The sequence below is a fragment of the Excalfactoria chinensis genome, chromosome 10 (assembly GCF_039878825.1).
Source record: "Excalfactoria chinensis isolate bCotChi1 chromosome 10, bCotChi1.hap2, whole genome shotgun sequence".
NCBI classification, from domain to species: Eukaryota; Metazoa; Chordata; class Aves; order Galliformes; family Phasianidae; genus Excalfactoria; species Excalfactoria chinensis.
Genome location: NC_092834.1, coordinates 9,987,589 through 10,011,704, shown reverse-complemented (window position 1 = coordinate 10,011,704; position 24,116 = coordinate 9,987,589). Strand labels below are relative to the sequence as shown.

Below are 24,116 nucleotides of genomic sequence, written 5' to 3'. Positions count from 1 at the left end.
TAGGAGAGAGAATTACTTTTTTCCATGAGAGGGGAACAGTACTCAAAGAACTCCAGGTCAGAAATAGAAAGGATAAAGAAATTACAGCTCTACATAGTACACTCTCCCACACAGAATCATATATGAGGCGGTGAGGTCTCCTAACAGAGAATTTTGAACATATTCTATGAGAAACAAAAAGCAGGAAAAAAAATGGGACTCATTTGTTTTACACAAGGCAGAAACCTATATAACTTCCCAACCTTAGGTACGATGGGAGCAGAGATCACCCTCAAGAATTCATTCTTAAACTATTTTAATCTCCCTGTTGTTGCAAGGATCTTACAGGGAAAGACAGATTGTACGAGCATGCACACTACAGCTCTCAGCACTGGGCACTGGCCCCACTTCATAACTCAGGCCTGCTACAGGAATAACAACCAACAGCAGGATCTCTTATCAGCATCCATAATTCAGGCAGGGATTTCTGGAAATCACAAGATGGCCAGGCTCACCTATGGGGACAGTCAATGACTTGCACTGGAAGCATTCACCAGAGGAATAATGAGCAAAGTTGCAAACACAGAACTATGAGGAGCGGAATTAGAAAGGAAGTAGCCTCATTGAGATGGGAAAGACTTCAAGTAAAAAACATTGAAACTTCACAGTCAAACTCTACCCACTGCCCTCATTCTCATACAAACAGAATAATCCTTTTTTTGTTTTTGTTTTTTGTTTGTTTGTTTGTTTTTAAGTGAAGGACAGCTATGAGTGCATGACCAGAAAAAGAACTCAACATGTGTCCCTTTAAGTGGGGAAGTTATGCAGCCACACAGCTGATGTGTTTTGAATAAACCTCATCTGGATGCTTATCCCAAAGGACAGTCAGTGCCAAACAGCTGGCAACAACATGCACTCTGAGCTGCCTAGGCCTCACCTTGTATTCAGTCTCATACTTTATTCAGTCTTTAAAACAAAATATATGGACATGGGGCTGGAATCAATAAATTGTAGCAGCTAGGGGAACACTGGAGAAGTAATAAATATTGTCAAATGCTGATGCTTTCTACTTAAATTGTTTTTGCTCAACTTAGCTTTCCTCTCTGCCATCTCTTCATGATTGCTATTAGAACACAAGGTGACCTTTCCATGCTTAATTACCCGAACAAAATACACAGAACGTTAATGCTTAAAATGCCCCTTGTGCATTCTACTGCTCTTGCAGATGTTTGAAATAATCTTACCTAATCTCTTCCTTTTCAGGTTAGAATGAATGTGGTGTGAAATAATTGAAGAAAATAAACAAGAGAAAAAAGGAAGAATAATCATATGTTGACATACGCAAGCTAAGTGACAGAGTCAGTATTTCTGTGTCTGTATATACAGGAAAGCATTCTCCATCACTTTGGCTCTTCCAAAACAGCTGTTTGATGACAGCTCTGCCTTTATGTACCCATAATCATGCAAGAATCTGAAGACATCCCTCGAAGTGTCACACAGAGCTCAGTGTGGCAACAAGAAACTTCCAGTGTCATCATTTCACATAAGAGTAAATTGGGTCCTATGACCTGGATAACTTATCTCTGTTCATCACAGAAAAAAAAAATCAGTGAAAAACCTTGGAGTACAACACAACTACTCATCAGGCTCTAATCATCATCTCTGCTCTGTGAGCATCCCTGCAGACTGTTAACACTGTGCAGTGGGAAGTCCCCCTCAACCATAAGCATGTGGAGAAGCAGTCCTTCAGGCAGGAGCAGGGCAGGAGTGGAGCTCAACCTGAGCACTGCTCAGAGCATGTGTTCACTGATGCTCCTCTGCCTGTAGGACTGAAACACTGCCCACTGACCTCACTGCCTGTCCCTTGAGGCACATTCAGCCATGCTGTGCATCTAAGCATTTCACCTGCTGCTCCTGTGATGGGGTTATGTCACTGTCTGTCAATGTAGCTGTGTTGGTACAGGGGCAAATGAGGTTCTAAACCAATTGTTCAAGGAAGAGATTGTAGGTATACCCTGAAATCCAGTTGGATTCAACCTACCTTAACCACTGGAAAAGGAGAAGCTATTAAAGCCATCACCACATCCCTTCTGTGAACAACTTCCAGAGTCCTCAGCTGGATGAAGAGTCAGATCACAGCTCAACATGCCACACAGATCCTCAGGCAGAGGCCTAATGAAACCTTACAATAGGCTAGAAGTATGGAAATGTTAGGCACACTTCGAAGGAGCGAAGCTGTGGCAAATAAAATGTTAAAACCTGCTTCTATATGATGAGGCACTGAAATAGTTCAGCCAATTAGACTTCTTGATTGGCTGACATTCCTAACACTATCATTTTGTGTGCAGGGTGCCTCATGCATGAATGAAGATGGTGTTTGAAGGTTTTGATTTTGCCAGTGCTTTTATGTTTTTTTTCTGGAATAAACAAGTTAAAATTAATTTCACTAGTATTTCGACTATAAATGCTCTGTGTACCTAATGAATTATTATTTATTTAGTAACTGTTTGGTTATTTAAAAACTTAATAGCAAATAGACGTAGTGACCTGAACCACTTTCCCTTTGAATTACTGAATTTCTCATTTGCAGTTTAGATAGCAAGATAGAATTGCTCAGCTTCACTTCACAGCCCTCTGGCCTGGCACCCAAATGGACACAGAGGCAATTGAGATCATTCAAATGGAGATACCCCCAGGGTGCACTGTGCATTTAAAGAGAATAACTGAAAAATGAGAGGAACATTAAATACAGGCGAAAAAATGTCCCTTAGGCAAAGATTTCACTAGTCGCTAGAGAGACTTGTGGGATCATCCTTTTCCCACACAGACAGGCCACACAAATGACATGATGCTGTTTTCAGCTCCCTGTTGTGCAAGCAGTCCTAGAAGCATAACTAAACTTGCCCTCTGCCCCACGTGCAAGAGTCAAGGTGCTGTAATTATACATCTAATTCCCTGACCTTTCACTAAAATACTACTAAGCATTTACACTCTATCCTTCCCTGAAGACATCTATGACACTTCTAGAAGAAGACAGACATCAGCTCTCTTTCACAGACGACAAAGGTATGGAATGGAAAGAGTTAAAATCAGGAGTTACCTTTAGTAATCAGGAGTTACCTTTAGTACTTCTACACTAAATCCAAAATAATTGTCTCCTCCTTCCTAACACAGACAGAGAGGTCTGCCTTTATTTATATCTCAGTGATTCCACAAGAGAACGAAATTTGGTGCAAGTGATGTACCCAGTTTCCCAGATGTGTTCTTTGTACACTTGTACAGACACAGGAGCACACGGACCTCCTCTATTTCTGCTTTCAATGGCTGGTGAGAGGCAAATAAAGTTCAGAAACCAGTCCACAGCAGTTTGAGCCAGTCAGGGTCAGCACACTCACTCTGTGAACCACCTGTGGGAGAGTCATGACCATGTACTACCTCATGACTTAGCAACCCACGTGAACTACAGCTTTCCCCTCTGAGTGGAATAACAGTCTTGAAAAAAACTGGTTGTTCCATGAGGATGTAATCACAGGCCTTGATGTATTCTCTGGAGTGACAGAGGTCCTGAGGGTGATGATAGATCTATCTTGACCAACCACTATCAGATCATCCACACAGGTTTGAGCGTTATTAACCTGACTCACCTTTGAATCAGTCCATTTCTATGCTGGCAGAAAGGAAGAGGCTCCAGTGCCACCATCAGCTAAGACCTGGAGTGAGGCAGACCTCAGAACTCCTGTCTGAAATGCATCTGGAACAACAAGTCACTTGGGAAGGAACAGTAAGGAAATGCATTCATTCAGTGGGGCCAGAATTTCAGTTGTCCTTGCTTGGGTACCATGCTCTCTGAAGGGTCAGGACTGCATAGAACTGCAGAGGCAGAGAGTACTTCCAGACACCACCTACTGCCCTCTCTCTCCCTCCAGAACCAGTGCACCTCTGACACTGCTGACAGCTGTTTTTCCAAGCTGTTCAGCAGTGCTCCAAGCCAAGTAGAACTCTCGGTCCTTGACTTTATCTCAGTGCCCAAGATAAGTGAGAAATCAGGCATGTTCTCTGTACACACTGACATGTCAGAGAAATTAAAAATGTGATGGATTTTCATATCAGACTGTTGAAGACTAATTACAACAGTGCTTTCCAGCAAACCAGTGATTGCAGGCTAATTTTCTGTTATGAAACAGAAACCAGGGTTAATGAGGCTAATTGTGTTTACCAGTGTTTCGAACAAAAAGGAAGCCAACTCAATTTTGAAGCGAGTTCTTTGTCAGGAACAAATTGAGGAAAATTGCTACAGTTGTATCAGCATTTCCTAAAATTGCTTAGTATCATGCTTGGGAAACTAACACTATAGAACACAATCTACTGGTACAGAAAATGAAGCTTATAAGACAGCAACTATGTTGCGTTTCGGATGTGCAACTGCATGATGGGCAGCGATGGCTGAGTTGTTGAAAGCGATGCAACAGAGAGTCATTAATAAAGTGAGTGACCCTCAGTCCAGCTCTACTGAACTATTACAAAGAGAAAAATTAAGAAATCAAGGTATGCAGCAGTATCTGCCCAGAAAAAAATAAAATTGAATAAATTTTAAAAAAAAGTATCCTCAAGTTCTATGTCTCATCCATGACTGATTAATTAATTATACAAGCTGGACTAGTAAAAAAAGGAGTACATCACTGCAAAGCCAAATTCATGAGCAGTTATAAGTCCTTTAGGAAAAAAATAAAAAGAAACCTCAGTTTAGGCTCTCTTGCTACAAGCTGATAATTCTAATTACTCAAGAGTGGAGTCATTTCAGTTAACAAAAGACATATCTGCAGCACAGCACAGGTGGATGCTGCTGGGGAAGCCTCATCCCTGTCAAACGCACCTCAGCATTAGCACTCCTGCTACCCCATTCAGTCTCCATTGAACTCCCAGCCAAGCCGAACAGTAACGCATTGGTTTTGCGATGTAACCAACTGGAACTAAAATGCAGCCACATTCATTTGCACTTCAGATTGGTGCCCAAATCAAGCTGGCATGTGCTCATGTGCTAGAAAGAATATCAAGGCTCTCAGCTGCAAAATACGCTGCACAATGCCTGTGGTTTGAGCCTACTGCAGCATCCATGCTGTCCTGTCCCTCTAGGCAACTATGGCAAAGTGTCCTGGGGTTCCAGGAGTGCCCTAGGAAAGATCTAAGAAAATCCACGTCTATACATTTGTCTGTCCAAAGACAGCTCCATAGGAGGACAGTGAGTATGAGAAAGGAAATAGTAGCATTCCAGACAGAAGGGACAGCACTCAAGGAAACAGGCAAGTGGGAGAGGTCCTGTGGGGAAATCTGTGGAGCTCAGGAAGGAAAGGAATTAATATAATAATAATCAACAGAAGAGAGGATATAAAACAGATGGAAGACAGGGAGAATCTGAAGGCTAGGCTCAAGCAGGATGACATACTGGTCAAAAAAGACAATAAAAATGTGCATTACTGTTAAGGTCAGTAAAGATCACCAAGCCCTTGGCCTACATTTCCTATCAGAAAATCAGTTCTGGGAGAAAGAGGGTGAGAGGAAGAAAAGGGAGTCTCAAGACAGGAGTGCAGAGCACATCAGCACCTGGCTGGGATCTCAACTTTAACAGCAAAAAGCCCATTTGATGTCTTTCAGTTTAAAGTTACAGCCAGCGGCTATCCAGCACAGGCACTCTGCTGATCTGGGGCCTTTTGCAGACTGTAATGTGTTCACTGGAATTGAAACTTCCCTTTAGAAAAATGATGTCTGCAGCCCTTCTGGTTTGCCAAGATATAGCCTTCGCTATGTAAATCAATGCTCTGCTGTCTTGTTGAATCTACAGCCTGAGGTATGAACATCTCCCATTCATCTTAATGGGATGTTAACCTCAAAGCCTCATTGTGACTATCTGAATGCTAATACTATATTAAACAAGTTGTTTAACATACAAATGGTGGGCTTAAGTCACTCACATTTGTATAGGAGAACTGGACGGACTTTGATTTTGCAGCTGAGGATCTACAGAAAAATAGTCTGAAGAAAATGACCCCCTGACTTTCCATTCACTGTAGTCATTTTTTTTTTTTAATTATTTTTATTTTGGTTTAGGGTTGCAGAGAGGAATTTCTAGCTTTTCCTATTGATCTTCTCCAGGTAGGCAAGTGATTGCTGTTTTTGCTTTCAGAGTTTCTCTCCCCTCTCCCAGTTCTGGTGTCAGTACCACCTGGGTTTACAAAGCTTTCAATTCACGTTTATGGGCCGGCCTCTGCCTTCTCTGTTCACATTCTCTGCTCTGTAAGAAGACCTCAGTAAGGACGTGGTAGAAAAAGTTCAATAATGAGGCCCAGCAGGACCATCAGAAGGTACACAGTGCCCTTGGCTCTTGCATGCAGACTAACCCTGCCGCAGCGCAGGCAGAGAGATGCGATGCTGTGAGGTGTATGCTGGAGCAAGGCAGTGCTCACCTGAAGGGTGGAAGCTCTGGGTTTTCACAAACAGCTGGCAGCTACCAAAGCTCCCATTGTTCAGCTCTCTACAGGAATCACCCAGAAGTTTAGAAATTGCTAATATCCTTCTTGCAAAAGTTTTGCAAGCCTCACCATGAGGCAACCAACATCTCTGGTCCCTCAAGCTCCCCAGTAGTTGTAGCAAATCTTATGTACGGGGCCTTACCCAGAAGTCGCAGTCAGTTCCCCACACTTTGGCTTTGAATGTGGATTTCAGTACTGGGCTTACTACCAGGAGTGAATACATATCCATCAAAAAATAGATCAAAAGACAAATGAAACTGCCTGCTCAGATAAAGCTCTTTTCAAAAAGGTATAAGGGGGAGGGGAAGAACAGGCGAGAGGATTTGAAGAAATAACCGTTGAAAGATAAAATAGGCAAGATACTGTGATGAAGAAAGTGAACAATGAAACAGAATCTACTACAGACAGATCAAGTGAAGGGAAATCACATTACTATTTACAGTACAGATCACTCATCTAACATGTATAATTAGAAATTCACACACACAAAGATAAAAGCAACCAGTGAATGCTGCTGTAATCAAAAATAATATAGCATTGTATGTATTTTTAAAAAAATCTAGCACTCTCCAAAAATAGGAATAATAGGGTTCATTAATAGAACTTCATCCGAACTAAACAAGTTCCCTTTATTCACATCGTCATTTTTCCGAGACTGCCAAAAGAAACCCTCAAGATAAGTCATCCCAGAGCAGCCCCCCCGCCCCACACATCTGTGCCTTGCTGAAGTTCAGTGGCAGAAAGGACAATGATACTCAAAGAAACCCATTCACATTTCAAAGACTTTCATTTTCTCCTTCGCTTATGTTGCTCAGCCTACATCTGCAAATACAGCACAGCACCTGGGTTTGTGCAAAACAGAGCTGACGAAACTCCTACAATCAGTGCACGCATAACTTTGGCTACAGTAAAAATGTTTGGTGACAATGCGGGCTGAAACACTACAGTGGAGAAGTGAGAAGATGTATTAACACTGCAATAAAAATGTTAAGGCCAAAACTATGTGCTTAGGAAATTCTCTTTCTCAACACATGACATGCACGCACACACAAAACAGGTTTCAGCAACAGAAATAAGAATTTTCTCTTGATTTCACAGAAGTTTAGTTATAATCTATTACTATTATTTGCAAACCAGTACTCAAAGTGGAGACACTGTCAGGAATGGTTGCTATTTTGAACTTGTAATTTGTTAAATAATCAGATTTCTATGTGGACAGTAGGGTTCCTACCTACCCAATGCCCCAAAACAGTCACTGAAACTTCATCTGTGAAAGTAACTCTACAAAAGGGGATATGATCAGGGTGCAAACAGACTATCACAACACAAGAAAATTACAAGTTAGTATGTTATCTACTACTATTTCCAATTCAGGTTATATGCTAATGGTACCCTGCCCTTACTAAGGTACTGTCAGGGATATTCGTGACTGCCAATATTGCACAATGTAGTCTCTATAAGATAAAATTATTCTGGCAAGCCCATAACCTACTGACCTGGACTGCTTCTGGTCTCTCTGGACCTACCAAAAATAGTGTGATCTAGAAATCTGCCTCTGAGCAATCACCAGACTTCCTGTTGTGCTATAAAGGACAATAAATATTGCTACATTGCACTAGATTTATTCTTATTTTGTCTCTTAGGTGCCTTTTTCTGTCACATGGAAAAACATCAAGAGAGAGAAGGAAAAGCAAGGACAAGAGTTCGATGCCAAGTCCACAGTTCTTAGATTGACTTCACTCCCTATGCAGATTTGTTTTGTTTGGGGTTTAAACAAGCAGACAAGTGTTTTGTGGATTCAGACATGGAGCAAGGAGATGTCACATCCCAGCACCTCTAAAAAGTCAACTTAAGAACCTCATTCAACTCCTACAGGTCTAACTTTTTGGACTCATTACAAAAACAAAGTGCCATTAAGTTTCCTGTTCAAAAGGCAGTACTGATTTTAAACATGAATTTCTTCCTAAGCAGAAACTTTTTTCTATCCCCCGAAGTGGTTATTAATAATTATAAAACAGAGACTAACATAAGGCAGGAACTGAAGTCCTAAACCCTCCAAATATTATATTTATATATTATTTATTACCTATATATTATTTATCTCTTATTAAATATACATTTCAGGTACTTTATCTCATTATTATTATTCACAGCAGCCAGACTAACAAATAATCACCAAATTCACATCTTAAAAAATGGAAAGAAAAAAAGACAGAGAAGAGAGACAGACATCTGAGTGCTACAAAACCAGCTGTCTTCTTTAACCAGGGTAGGTGAAGTGCCCTTATTTTTCTAAGCTGTTCACAGCATACCAACAATTGTCAGCAATCTTCCTCCATAGTAAGACTTTATATGTATTTTCTTTACCTCTGAAAATCTGTGCACTATTTATGGTCAAGAAGCAATAAGAACAGAGGAAGATAGGCAGTATATGAAGACCGGCATGGCAGTTTTATGTAAGAGTTTTACAAAACTGAACAAAAAACACCTGAAGTTGCATATACTCTCAAAGAAACACCATAAAGACTAAATAGCAACATATGAAGATAATGGGACTTATGATTTTCTTCCTGAAGTCAACAACAGTTTTACCACTGACATTAATATGAGCAGGACTGGGGCCAATATGTTACTATAGACACCCCTGAGAGAAGCATTCCCAGCAATTACCTGTAGTGGATGGGCTAAGAAGCTCTAAATAAAGACTTTGCTCTTCCAAGTTACTTGCCCTGAAAAATCAATTAGAGAATTTTGCTGGGACAGGAAAAAAGTTCTAAGTCATTAAAATACCTACCTCCAAACAACAGTTAGATTTTCTTTACATTTTTCAGGCTAGAAAAGAAAAAAAGTGTATTTAACAGAAACAAATTCACTTGTTATTTCTTTTTCACCATCATACTGAAACATCTCCCCATCTTGGTCTGAATTTATGCATACAATGTGGGTTTAAATTAGCATATGATCAGTCACCAAAGATGTCAAGTGCGTTATTAAGATTAGTCAAGTATGAAATACTATGGAGGGAAAAGATATTTCAAAGATGTAAACTGACCTAGTTTCACAGCCCGTTGTTCTGAATTTTGAGGATTTCACTAACGACTGTATTTGTTTCATCTTGTCAGAATGACTTGCAGCTTATGAAACGCATTGATCTGCTGGTGAGAATTAATTGTAGAACCCGGTGACTTCTGTCAAAGTAATATACTTACTTAAAACCTTTCTGTTGTATATCTTTGTTGGTGTCTCTAAAATTAAAATTCAAAACTTACCAAAAGTAGATTTCCCCAGGAATCTCAAAGTGTCAGCTGGAACTTTTCTTTCTTCTGGAACAATTCTATCTCATTTTGTATTCTAAGCTAAACTCAAGGTCAGTTAACAAAATATATTCCGTGAATAAAAGTATAATTATTGGTGTAATTTGCAGTGCAAATGAAAGAAAATCATTACTGCCTAATTAACAGTACATATGTCAAGAATCTTGTAAGAAAAATAGAAATAAAATAATCATAACTTTAAGATCTGGAAGCTTTTTATCTCCTGCTCTGAACAGAAACCATGCACGCTGTATGTTGCCTAATTTCTTCCATAAATTATTCACTCCTAATTTTTAATGATGATTTCTTGCTGAGGAGAACATATTCTTTAAAGTTTTGCATGATCATTTTTTAATAACATTTTCTCTGGAATGTCTGAGACTTCTTTTTTTTTTTTTTTTAAATCCATAATTTTTTCCAGAATATTTCCCAAAAATCTTTAAAATACAATGGAGTGCATTTCTTGTAAGGCCAAAGTGTTCCCATGGAAGCCTCTGCACAGAGGGTTCACTTCTCAAGTCATTGCTCTACCAGGACTCCCAGATATATCAGTAGGAGCGCAGGAACAAGTTGCTGGTTCAGTTCAGGATAACCAAAAGCAAACATCCATTTACTAATTGGTATTTTGGAGTTGAATAGAAAACTGAACAATTTATCTTGCAGATGCAGGATCAGACACCTGACCTCCACCTGTCTGCTCTTCTGCGAAGTGATATATCCTCAGCATTAAGGCTCTACTCACCGACACTGTGGTGCCTGGCGCAGAGCTCCAGACCACGGTAGCACTGCACCCAGCTATCAGGAGACCACACATTCATCAAGGAGGCATCATTCCAAGTTAAGGCAGCCAAAATCAGCATCTGTCTCTAAACAAAAGCAAAAAAAAAAAAAAAAAAAAAAGAAAAAAAAAGAAAATAACACCTGTAAAATAGTGACAGAAAAGAGTAGTACAATCTCTGGTGAAGTCTCAGCTAAAGAAATATGTTCCGTCAATAATACCAAGGAGAGTGTATTCAGGGTAGAACATACAAGTCTCATCAGTTCACAGGTCCTGTCCCCAAACTGACAAACTTAAAAAAACAAAACAAAACAAACAAACAAACAAAAAACTTTTAAAGATGTATTGTTTTCAAGAACAGAAAAATAATTATACAGCTGATATGAGTGATATTCACACAAAGGGTGGTGACGCACTGGTGGGGATGAGCTGATGGTTGATCTAAATTATCTTAGTGGTCTTTTCCAATCTTAATGATTCTTTGATTACTAAGTTAAAGTGGGAGCATACCAAGCAGGTGACACCCAAGATAATTTATTCCCACAAGTGTATGTGTTAGTTAAGGTTTGCTTTGCTACCATGTGTTGCAGAGACTCCACAGATCCCAAGTACCAAGAGGACCTGGAACATTACTTTCAATTTCCCTGTAGGTAAACGTTCAGGCATTTTGCCTATTTTTAGGTTCCCCACTCAATGCAGTTGAAAGCTTTATTATTCAGAGGGACTATGAAGAAATCAGGAACAATAGAAAGCACAATAAAACCATCAGTTCTGAAACAAAAGGACATTCAAGCAATGTCTCCACCCAACACTACCGCTCCAGATGTAATGGGCCACTAGGCAGAGGAGAGCAGACTGAGGAAACCGACAGGCCTGAAGAGGCAATACTCCCTGGGTGAAGTCACAGGGTGGCTCTGGATCATTAAAGCCTTGTCTGGAGATATTGAACTCTTCAGAGGACAGACACAGCACTGGGAATAATTAACTGCATTAACATTCACTACACTGCCAAGCATTGTTCATCTCCTGGTAAAATGAACTTTGTTTTTTGCCTTGATTAGCAGCCACAATCAAGGAAAACAAGTCTGAAATTTGCAGACAATTTTCATGCTTGAGGAGAGAGCACTGTCTTATTCTGCAGCACAAGTGCTGTATTATCCTTCACTTCTACAGAAGAAGATGTCAGTATGAGACACACTATATGTGACAATTTAAATGCGTGCCCTAAGGCTTAAAAGCAGCACAGTGCCACAGTCGAGTGATCCCCGCAATCACAGACAGGCTGACCTCAGCTGCAAGGCTCAGAAAATAGGCGACATTTCCTAAATTCTGAGTGGGACAAGGCCTCTTTAGAAAAGATCCTGGGAAAAAAACTCACTTTCATTTTTTCAAGAAAAAATTGCATGTCTATTACTAAAGTTCCCAAAAGCCTGAAAATCTTGTCGCCTAAAATCAGCCGTTTTTCTTTGAATAAAAATGACCTTTTTTTTTTTTATTTTGACAACTTTTTGAATTGTTTCTGTTTGAACAAGGTATAACGTATGAGAATTCTCAGTGGCATGCTCAGACAACATGGGGCAGAGCAAGCACAGAAGAGAAGTCAGCTGCTAAGCACCATTCAGCCCCTTCCAGGGGGATCTGGGAGCAAAGACATAGTGAGTGAACATCTTTACCGATGTTCCTGGCAAACTCTCTGTGATTCCAGTAGAAGTTGGGTTGCAGTCACACTTGAGAACAGAGGGCTGAAGCCCCTCAACAGCACCATCCTAGCAGATGGTGCTCAGCATGGTGGTAGTGCAGGTGCATTTGTCACAGTGGGTTTGCATGGTCTGAAGACGGCTTCTCCACAAGCACAGCTATTTCTGTTAGGTGTACAATCTGGAGCAGCAATGGAACCACGTCTCCCAAAACAGAAACAGGGTCATGCAGACAGAAAAATGGCCTTAATCCATCATCACAGCTCCTTCCCCCAAGTGAGATCACCCCCCAGACACACTGTATTGAGGTGGTACAGGCCTCCCAGCACACCTATAGCTCAACACTTACCACAATATGCTCCAGCTGTTCTCAATCAAGAACCAGGCCATACCTTTTCTGTGCAAAGCTTTCCTAGCTCTGCCAGCTAACCATGTCATACTGTCAGACAGCTATAGTCAAATACTGCTCATTTTGCTTTGCAGTTTCAATAGAACTTGGATTAACTTTTCCCTGTATTTTCCTCACATTTGTAATTGCTTGCACCTCAAAAAAAGAGTCAGTATCTACCCACATTACTTCTGTTAAAAGCCATCGTGTTGCTACCAATGTGCCAGTGAGCGTGCCGATACCTGAATACCGTGGCAGTTCCCACCACTTCCTGGCTTTTTACAGGCTCTAGATAGGGGATTTGCAAGTGATTATTAAGGCATATGATCTGGGGTCACCAAAAAGAAACTTTACTATCATAAATCTGCTGCTGTTGGCTCCTCATCTTTGAAACATGTACAACATGGGGGAGGGCTCTTTGCCTTGAAAACAACAGCTTTGGATACCAAACATACAAATGCGTATAGGTCTCTGTACATGATTCAACATAGAGGAGAAATCCATTTAGAATCCATAAGACCTTCGATAGGTCTTAGAGCAGGGTTTGGAAATCAGAGCTCAGCAGCTGGAGCTTTCTGATTGCATTCTGTTTTGTCAACCCCCAGAGCATTTTTCACTATCTCACTGGCGGCACCAATGTGCAATTCTGCATTCTGCGGGTTCTGCCAATGCAAGCTTCTGCCCTGGACCGTGCTTGTCCTTGGCTGCACAGCTATGCAAAATGCATATTAGTGAGAGCTCAGTCCTACAAAGTGCAGCAATGCAGCAAAGCCAAAGTGCTCAGCACCTTCCAGAAGACAGGCATTACTATTCCATTATTTTAAGACACTGCTGCCAACAGGCTTGGCCATTTCCACGGGCATGCGTGTCAGCTGCTCGAGACAAACGGGCTGCCTGCTCCGCATTCCTTCTGTTCTTGCCAGCCTCTATCATCTGTTTTCCATTTCATTCCTTTACATCCCATTCTTTAAAAGTATCTGTGGGGCTGAAAAGTATCCACTAGCTTCTTGGTCTCTGCTGCTGGAATTGGAGTGTTTCTGTTACTTGCTCCAGGGAGCTGGCCAGAAACAGCCGTCAGGGAGAGCACCAAGCCAAGAGGTGGGGTTTTACAGGGTTCCTAGGTTGTTATTTTTCTTATAATCTCTTCCTCCTGCCTCAAGATTTTCCAGGCAAACCCAGAGTTGTGGGCCTGGTTGTGATGTGTGCTCCTGGTCAGGTCTCAGTGGTCACGGATGCTGTGAATCACTGAGCTGGGAATGATTCCTTCCTTCCTGCACGCACCGTTGCTCTGAATTCTGATAAGAAATTCAATTGATTTTAATTAAAATAGTGCGAACTCCTGCATGACGCTCTCAATTTAGCCTAAGAATAGCTTATTTAGATTTACTTTACACTTGTGCCTAATTGATTAAACCCAAGTAAGCCATTTTCATGCTAGAGTCGGTGCACAGGTTTAACTAACCCAGAGCCAGTTTGTCCTTCCCAATGTGTGCAATAACAAAGAGCACACGAAGGCATGCAGTGAGTATTCGCTTGGACTGTGAAACACAACATTAATCTGTCACCCCCTGACCCTGTGCTGTATTGCCAATACGTCAAACATCTTCACTCTGCTTAGCCCAAGCACATTCCATGCACTGTGCTCTTTGTCAATAACCGTTCAAATATTTCTCTGCCAGTAAAAGTCACCGCGTTTTCCTGCTCCCTCCAGCATCAGCAGAGTTTCTTAGCTCTTCATGAAAATTCAAATGAAAAATATCGACAAGTTTTCCTTGTTTTTAAGCACACACAACAAGCGACTCCTTCTGCTTTTTTTCCCGTCTTTGCAAAAGCAATGCAGTGCCTGTAAATTTTTAATTCCACCTTGATGTTTGAGTCAGACTTGGAAAACTGAGAACCTGTTTTTCTGTGGGCTTTTGGAGGGTGATTTTGGAGCATCTCAAGAACAGCTTAGCTGAATTTCTGCAGACACATGCGTTAGCTGTTTTATGGAGACTTTGGGATCCTCCAGGACTGAAGATGCTCTCTCTCACAAGGGCAATAATTTGTCATCATTGCCAAAACATGCACACAAACACAAAACTGACAGAAAGAATCTGTTATCTGTAAGACAGGACGCTACCCGCTTCTGAAGCTCAGATCCTCACCTGTGCTCCTCAGTACACCCTACCACCTCCTAACAAAGCTAAAAAGCTATCCTGAGCCAGGAGGCAGAGGTCACTAGAAACAGACATCATATGCTGCCTTTGCAACGTGGGGAAGCACTGCAGCAAAGCCCTGGCAGAACCAAGCCCAGAGCCCAGCATAAGAGGTACCCCAGCAACAACCATGCCACAGTGGCAGATGCCCCTGAGCAGCTGAGTTACCATCTGCAAACATTAGAAAATAAATTGTTAAAAAGGGAAGAAGAGTAAAGTATTTGGGGAGGTTTTTACTTGGTCTTTTGATATTTTTGTTGTTTGGAGAATGCAGAGAGAACATGCAGGAAAAGAGAAGAGTGCAATGAAACCCACTAACTAAAGGCTCTTCCAAATGCAGTCAGTTATTTCTGGAACATCCTTCCAGAGACATTTGGGTTTATTGCTGTTCTAGATCCAGTCCCACAACAGATGTCTGCAAAGTCTTGCTGACTTCAGCTAGACATAGCAAGGGTGGAGGGACTGCTGTTATTAGACTATGTTCTGGGACAATGGCTTTACTGAATTATTTGCTCTACTGTTATGTATGTAAAGATTTCTAAATCAAGATTTTTGGTTTCACAAAGGATTTGCAATGGTATGGACATTAATTTCCTCAAACCTTTAACACTGCTTTTGTAAAGGGACAACTACTGAACTTTCTCCATACTTTCTAATCCTGCTCTTACAGACTACTCATGAAGAGAACAAACTGGTGAGAGAAGAGGCACAGACTACATTTCCCCTGAATTTTTTTATAAGCTTCCTTAACACCAGCATCCTGTTTCTCTCAGGATGCTCCTTTTTTGTCCTTTTGTACACATTTGCCAAATAGAAAACATATCCCAGCAGCTCCAGTGGCTCTGCCTCACATGCTGCCCTGGAATACCTTCTGACTGGACATGATTTATCTGGCTGGTCAGAGGTTACAGTACACAGAAATGCAATTTCTTACCTGCACCCTTTCTATCCTTCTTTGGCAACTCCAGGTGTCATCAACAATCTGCTGCACGCCATTTCATGGCCTTTCTTCCATTATTTTATACAACTGATATCCCTTTTGCTGTGCAGTGCTGCCTAGAAAATGCTAGAGCCCTTTTCTTAATTGTCTGATTTAAGTATTATAGAGTTAAAGATCCATCCACAATAGCTATGTCCTTGCAATGCCATCAGCATATTGCCTCAGTTGACACTGAAAGAAAACACCTCTTCATTCTTGACTGCATTCAGATCTGGGACAGCGATCCTGTCTGGAAATTATTGTTCAGAGTTACCTGGTTTCTCCATTCTTTCCCAATTTCTATTTAATTTAATTTACATTAAATACATTAAATGCTTTGCATTAGAATTTTGATTTCACTGCTTTGATGACTCCTTGAGTCTGGCAACTGATGATCCCAGAGTCCTCTTAATTCTGGAAAAATAAATGAATTTGCCCATCTCCTGACTTTGTTCTAAATAGAATGCAGGAAATCTGTATGACTAAATGAGTCTCTACTTTCTTTGCATATGTGTTGCTACACTGCTTAATCACTTCTGGTTTGTTTGTTAATCAAGGTCCTATGCTACCCTTAGTGAAGTGCTCAAATGGCACCATTAGCCACCTCTGGCTGCCTGTCTGCTGGTTAAACCTGGCTAGAGGAAATTTTGCAACTTTCCAGACTCCAGTCCAGAGTGAGAGACAACACGTATCATTTCCTTTCTTTTTAATTACTTGTTTAGTATACTGGCAGTGACAAGGACAAATTACCAACTTGTACTTCAGCTTATTAGTCAATGGCTTTACTGCTTTTTCTACTACGAACTTCCACAAATATTTCTATCAGCAGCCTGCAGTTTTAATGGTTAAAAGAAACAGTGAAAGGTAAGTGGACATAAGACATAGAGTAGCTTTCATTAACCAACATTAATTAAGAAATACTTGAGAATTTGCAGATTATATAGAGGAAAGTTTCACCCACGAACACTGCTACTTCATTAGCTGTGATCTCAACCTGTGCTCCTTGAGGTAAGGGGAATTCTTAGTAATCTCCAATGTGAGCACAGTGGGTCTCAGTGCAGACAGGAATGCAGCACAGACCAAGGATAAAAAGAGCAGTTCAGAGTAAGGAAAGTCTTTACTAGATGAAGCTAGACTAGCTAGACGAACCTTCTACCCATTTCTCCTAATAGGTGCCCTAAGTTGCCCCAAAGCCTGACGTTTCCTATTCAAGACTTATAGCACTCAAAAACCTTATCTGCTCAGGTGCCTTTTATTTTATTTTTTTTGAGTCCTTTATTCCCATATTTGAAATTAAACCAAAGTTTGATAATCATCTGCAGTACATTTTTATACCAACGTTCATCAAATTAGGCCACTATGTACACTGTTTGCTCGCTTTCAAAATGTTTCCAGCTTGAGTTGCCTGGTACTATTATCAAAGCAGATTCACAATGAAATCTTCAAAAGCTCATTTCTGATCACCAAGAACTGAAAATATTGGCCTAACAAGAAGTCAAGAATAGTATTCCCTGTCTGTTAGAGCTAGCTGAGAAAGAATGAAGATGGAATGAAGAAGTGATCCAGCCCATGATCCCATTTAAGAACGTGATCCTGTTCTAGGAGCACACAGTGGAGGAAACAAAAGCACTGAGCACTGCAGACCCACTAAAGAAATAATGATAGACAATTCTAGCACCAAATATTACTTTTAAAAAGATTCAAATCCAAGCAATTTCAAAACTTTGCAGACATGCTTTACTCTGACTGTATTTTATATAATAATTTCTGAGACCATAAATAAAATTTTCTCTAAGTCTCTCTAGGAAAAAAGAAGATCAACCCACATAGCACTGGGCACTATTTTACAGTAGATCAAGAGATCAAGCAGGAAAGTGAACACAGAAGATCTTGCATAAGATGATTAACTTCATGGGACCTAACATTTACCTTAATTGCTTTACCTAGATAAATACCAATAAATATTTGCAGCAATACCGTTAATGACAGATCTTCACAGACATGCATGTAATAAGCTTTCTATTCCAAAAATCCCAAAGACTGCAATGAATTGATACTCAGTGCTCCCACTGCACTCTCACACTCCTATCGCAATTACTGAGGTGTCAATAGGGATCTTCTTCTAGCAGATCAGTTGCAGACCCATATTAAGCCGATTAGCATCTTTTACTAACTCTCTCAGAAACAACCGTTTCTGTGAGAAACAAGAAACAACAAGCATTGAAAAGAAACAAGAGAAACAAGCATTTGCCCCACTTCTGGCTCTCTGTTGGTTTTGGTTGTTAGCTCAGACACATGCTGCTCAGATTGCCTGAGGAACAGGGGGCAAATCCATACAATACACTCTTCAAAACCTTTGCTATGTTCACAGATAATAACTTGAGATTAACATTAAGCACATGATACATTGGCTCACGTTACATTACTTCAACTGTAGCATGTCACGTTATGTCAGCCAAGGTCAACATTCAATGTGACATGATATGATCTAACACGATGCAGGGTTATTGCCTCCTGTGTTAGGAATCTCAGGCTAAGAAACAGAAATAGAACAAGCAGATGCACATAACAGATCACTTCATAATACTCCTGGGAAAAGGAATCATTATTGAATGCACTGCAAATTTTGCCCTGTATCCTTCTCACTGGATTCACTTGGGCCTCCAAAGTACCATGACATGCCTCTTTTTCCCTTTTTTTTGGTTTTGGTTTTTTGTTTTGGTGCTTGGATCTCACCACACGAAGAATTCCAACTAATTCAGCAGACTGCATGAGCTGTGATCACTAGGAGTGCCTTCTGCTCTCCTGGACTTCAGTGACCTCTATTTCATGAATATCATGAGTGACAGCACCGACGGCCCCAGAGGAGCACTGAGCAATGTGTAGTTTCTGGCCTGCAGAGTGACAGGCCATAGGAAAGAAATGTCTAGCTGCTGTACAAGGCTCAGTGTGTATCAGAAGAGGATAAAACTTTAAAAGGACTGATAAGTCTTTCAGAGGTTTTAGCTTGCTTTCACACGCTGCATAGCTTCCAAGTTGCAAACTGTTCTCTCCTCAGTTACACCCCCAGAACTGCATCTGTGCTTTGAGGACAAAGTGACACAAAGTTAAATTCAGCCATATGAGTCAAAGTGACTGGTTTTACCCCTGCAGTTCTGTTGTAGGGCTGTAACCTCCCAATTTTACTCTTTGTGCCTACTACAAGCATAGCCAATATGTGAAGTGTGAGGATGATACTCGCACAGCTTTACTCATACAAATGCCAGCCAGATCCACAAAGAAGACAGGAAATTCTCATATTAGGTTAAACCTTCGGTTTTAAAGTAGAAGTAACAAACTCTCATAAACTACAGTAGAACTATCAGTGGCCACTGAGATAATTTAATAGCTGGCAAAACAAAAATGTGCAGCTTCAAGAGCCCATCCTGTCCCTGATGCAACACGAGGAAGTATCATTCTGAGAACAAAAGCTGAGCTAATCACAGCCGACACCATATTTCTCTATTTTCTGTTTGCCTTTGTAAACATGAAGGCAATGTTTTCCTCTTAGTATTCTGAGACAACAGAAAACACAAGCATTATTTTATTAACCTTTAAATGTGATTCGGTTGTTCTCTTTCCCTTTCAGCTCTGGAGCTTTGATGTCTGAGTGACATTGGATATACCTTAAGGGCTCAAAAAAAAATAAAATAATAATAATATAAAAAAAAAGTTCAATAGGCTTCATAGCCTCAGCATAAAATACAGAACAGGAGAACAGGGAGGGAAAAATAAATAAATAAGTACACTCACACATATTTTCCTCTTTTATGACTTTGAAAAGCCACAGCTGTCATTTGGTTCCTCACTCTTTCCCCAGGCTAAAAGATCATCTGATGAGATAGGAATAAGCGTGGTAGAATCCTTAGATTGGATGTGGAGAAGCCAATATTTTTACCTAGTCAGCTAGCAGAGCTTAAAAAAAATCAGGAGGGAAAAAAAGGCACCTCTTAAGCCCTTAGCTACATCCTCAGATATACCCAAAGAACTGCTCCCCAAACTCAGGGAATGCTGACATCAGCACTAACCCACGGCAGCTGCCTTTTATCTCTGCATGCTCTCCAGAATCCAGCAATAAACTGGAATCATAGGCTCTGATTGTCCAAAATGAGGTCAATTTTGCAAAATCTAAAAGCAAAGCAAACACTAATTCAAGACAATAACAAAAAGCAAAAACAAAAATCCTTGGAGCAAAACATAAGGGATTCCATATTTCTGAGAAACATTCAGAATCACAGTCCCAAACCTTAATACTAAATCTAACCCCATAATTGCATTAAGACAGCCTGACACTACAGAAGACACAACATGGGTTTGAGACCTCCATCAGAGCAGCCTCTTCTAACTCTGCAAGAAATAAGCTGGATTCTTGCCACCCTCAGTATCTAATCCCTAACAGAAATGATAAAAAAATCCCAAAAGTTTTGAGTCAGAATTACCATTTAAATCTTGTTACTCTCTCATCCTGAGTCCAACCCTAATGCAGACCTTCACAGCAGCAAACACACTCAGAGAAACAAGAAGATATCGGTGTATGAGAAACACTTTGGGTTGAGTCTGTAAAGGAAAAAAGAATCGGGCACTGCCTTGTACCAGCACCAGATCACCTCCAGCTCTGTGCATTTGCAGGGTCCAGCACTCCACTAAGTTACATAAAGGCACCATCCCTCCTTTCCTTACTCAATTATTTGCTTGCATTGAGCTATTTTTTCACTTAGCTCCCACCCTGATCAAAACAAACAGAGCCAAGTTACATATTGTACTGTTCTGCCACTTGTCAGATAGTAAAGGCGGAAAGTAAAGCAACAGGGTAATGTAGTGACTGTAACTAATGTTGCTAAATATCACAACTTTTTTTAGCAAGTCTGGCTTCTCTCTTCAGTAAGCAAGAGACAGTAACCGAGCTTGGTGGCAATGAAGAAAAAAATCTGCTTGTTTGGGGACGTGGGTGTATTTCACTGTCAGAATTAAGGGAGATCCAGGAGCAACGAGGTGTTCTGATTTAAGCTAAAGCCAATTCTCTCCAGAGAGCTGGTAAATTCCCAAATACTCTACGCCCAGGCAAAAGCTAATGTAAAGCACAGTTCAATTTCTTGCAAGGGATTAAAGAAGGAAATGGACATTTACATTTCAATTCCACAATAATATTCACTGCAGGTCTTTGCTCTCTTGAAAATAAACCTGACAAAAAGGCATCTTTTTCTTTCTTTCTTTTTTTTTTCCAAGGCTTCTGCCAGATCTAAGCAGGCTATGATTTTGAAAGAGCATGCTGAACCTCTAGAATTGCTTTGTAAAAATCTGGACTACAAAATACTGTTCAGAAAAACCACAGAGCTGCAACAAGAAGTCAGATTAAAGTGCAAATGGAGAAAGATCCGGTATAGAAAAGCTGTAACAAAAGGCAAAAAAGGGCCAAAAGCACCAGCCATCCCATAGGGAAAAAACCCTGTGGTCAATCTGCGTGCATTGCTAATTGGGTAGGGTAGTGCCAGTGCAGAAGTGAATAGAAGCATTGCTGTTAAGTGCCTGCCTGAGCAATTTAGCATACTTCAAATATTCCAAATCCATTACACTTTGAATTAAGAGCATTTTTTAACCTACAGAAGGTTTCAAGAAGGAATGAATAATCATGGTATACATTCCCCGCACACAGAATTTTTTGGCTCAAATGCCGCATACCCTAAATCTCTTTATTTTCTCATCTGTCAATCTCTATTATAAAAATTCCCACTCAAGCTGAACAGTTGCCTTCCGAGACCTCGTCTGCTCATGGCACCGATTCCCCAGCTGAAGCCAGGCCTCTACTGAAGATGTCATTATCATCTGTTCACCAAACAGCTTCGTCATATGAAAGATGAAGATGGTATAGATGTGATTTAAAGAAAAGAAATTTTCCTTCCACGTAAATGTCCCAAGTCAATGGATAGTAGCATAGAGAGGTGTAGCACATACAAGTCAGTATGTGTAGAAGGATTTAAAAATAGATTTGTTTCTTAAAAAAAAAAAAAAAAAACACAGAAAAATGCGTGATCTTTTAATAAAGTTCTTGGAAAATCACGCTTTACTGAAGGCAAAACTGTAAACTGGGTTTTTAGGTTATAGAGAAAAGAAAAGAAAAAGAAAGAAAAATGAAATTATATGTGGTTCAGATGAAGCTATTCTTGATGTCAATTTGGATGATGCTATTGGAAAACACATAACAATGATCTGATCGTGTGGAAGTTGGGGCCTTGTGCTGTCTTTCCAGCCACTAATTGGGCTAAGAAATTCTGATATTGGTTTGACTGATATTTGATATAATGACCTTCAAAGCATGAAAAAACTGCCTTAACCAATACCGCTTAAGTAAAGGCAGCATTGTCAGAAGATAAGCTGCAATACAGCAACAACCTCCAGGTTATTTCACCTAATGAGGACTGTCCCACAGCAGCAATGAGGGACTGGGGCATTCTGATATGTTGAGAGAACCATCTTGCTGGCCTTGGAGCAGAAAAACTGAAGCAGTGCCGTGAACAAGGCTTAGATTGGCAAAGGGAGGGAGAGATGGGGGATTCCAAGAATCGGATTAGCTTTAACTGGAATCCTTTCATATCGCCAGGATAGATGAACAAGCAGAAAAACAGAAATTGGGTAAACTCTGCCAAAAAGCATCCTGTCCCGGTAGCAATCTGCACAGCAAACTTGACACTCCTGCTTCATCATACAGTTTCCAATTCCAGTATCATTAAACAGTAATTGTTCTGCTCTACTTCCTGTTTTGAAAAATGCCACATTTTGCTCTGCCTTCATAACAGTCTCTTAAGTCACTGCAGTTTTAATACACTCATGGCAAATGGCAATGAGAGCAAACCTTGCTGAACTGTATACATTTATTTCTGGACTTTGAAGATGCCACCATTTATGTTAGTTCGTAATTATTGGAGCTGTCACTTCTAAATGCCTCATAATACCTCCATGAAAAAGGGAAATATTAAAAGGAAAATTTTCAAAAGGATTCTGAGCTCCTATTGTGGTTGCTGGATACAGCCAGTACCACATTTAAGTGGCTGAAGAGAAAGCAGAGAGCTCTTTTAAAAGCATGACCGTGAATGACTTTTTCTCACTGACACCCACGCCAGAACTAAGAGCAGACCGTGCACCCACACCTCTGAAAGGACCACCTTTAAACTCAACTCACAGCTCCTTCAAGCCGCAGAATGGCAATGGCACTTCATAACATCCCAGCATTTTGCCTCTGCAGGACATAAGAGAACTAAAGCAGATAGGTTTATCATCCAGGTTCAAAAATATCAAGTGAGGGCATGTGAATTCAGGTGAGAGCAATGCTTTAGTTTATAGAAAACAGAACGTGTGATATATTCAGAGGTGGGAAAGCGCGAGGTAGGACGTGGTGAGAAAACGACACAATAAAAGTAAGACTGAGCAATCTAAACATAGCTCCAATAAGATAGGTTGGAAAAGAAACAGTAAACATCCACATAAGTAAGCAATCTTCCATAGTTACCTTGATATTCAAATGTTCTCTGCATGCTGCTTGCTATGCTTGGTACATTTCGGTGCTATAAGGCAGACTTGCCGAGCTATGCCCCTTCCTACTGAGCTATGCTGTGTACATGAAGGACTGCATTTTTTTGCTACTACTGATGAAAAAAGGTTTTCGACAAACCCAAGAGAGCAAAATGAAAGAATCAGGCACAGCAACTGTATGAAGGTTGCCCAGAAATGGGGTGGATACCCCATCCATGGAGACATACAAGGTCAGGTTTGAGGGGTTCTGAGCTCCTGGTGGAGCTGTAGGTGCCCTTGTTCATTGCAGGGAAGTTGGACCAATGACCTTTAAGAGTCCCTTCCAACTCAAATGATTCTATGCTTCTGGGAACAGGAGGGAAGGTGCATCATGGCTGCACTACACAGTCAATGTCTCAGCATGGTAACCAGAATAGAAAGCACTATACCAACATTTTTGTTACCACCATATTCAGGAAATTTATAACCACCTTGCAGTGATACGCAGTTCACAACTACACTGCTTTGTAGTCATCCTGTTCCAGTAATGCCGGGCAATGAGAACACATCATCACAGCTCATCTCCAATGACCACTAGTCCACCCAGTCCAAGCTTCACTCCCAGCATCACATTTCCTGCTGACCTTGCCAGCAGTCAGAGTCCTCACTCCCAAGTTCAGCAAAGTTCCTGCTGCCGAGAGGGCTGTTACA

At 40.7% G+C, this 24,116-nt stretch overlaps 1 long non-coding RNA gene across 1 annotated transcript in view; it reads right to left on the bottom strand.

Moving 5' to 3' along the window:
• LOC140257036 (uncharacterized) overlaps positions 1-24,116 on the bottom strand; it is a 120,412-nt gene that overhangs the window by 27,693 nt on the left and 68,603 nt on the right. Inside the window, exon 3 of the long non-coding RNA XR_011904927.1 lies at positions 10,563-10,686. This is a non-coding gene — a long non-coding RNA (uncharacterized lncRNA). The remainder of the gene's footprint in view (positions 1-10,562; positions 10,687-24,116) is intronic.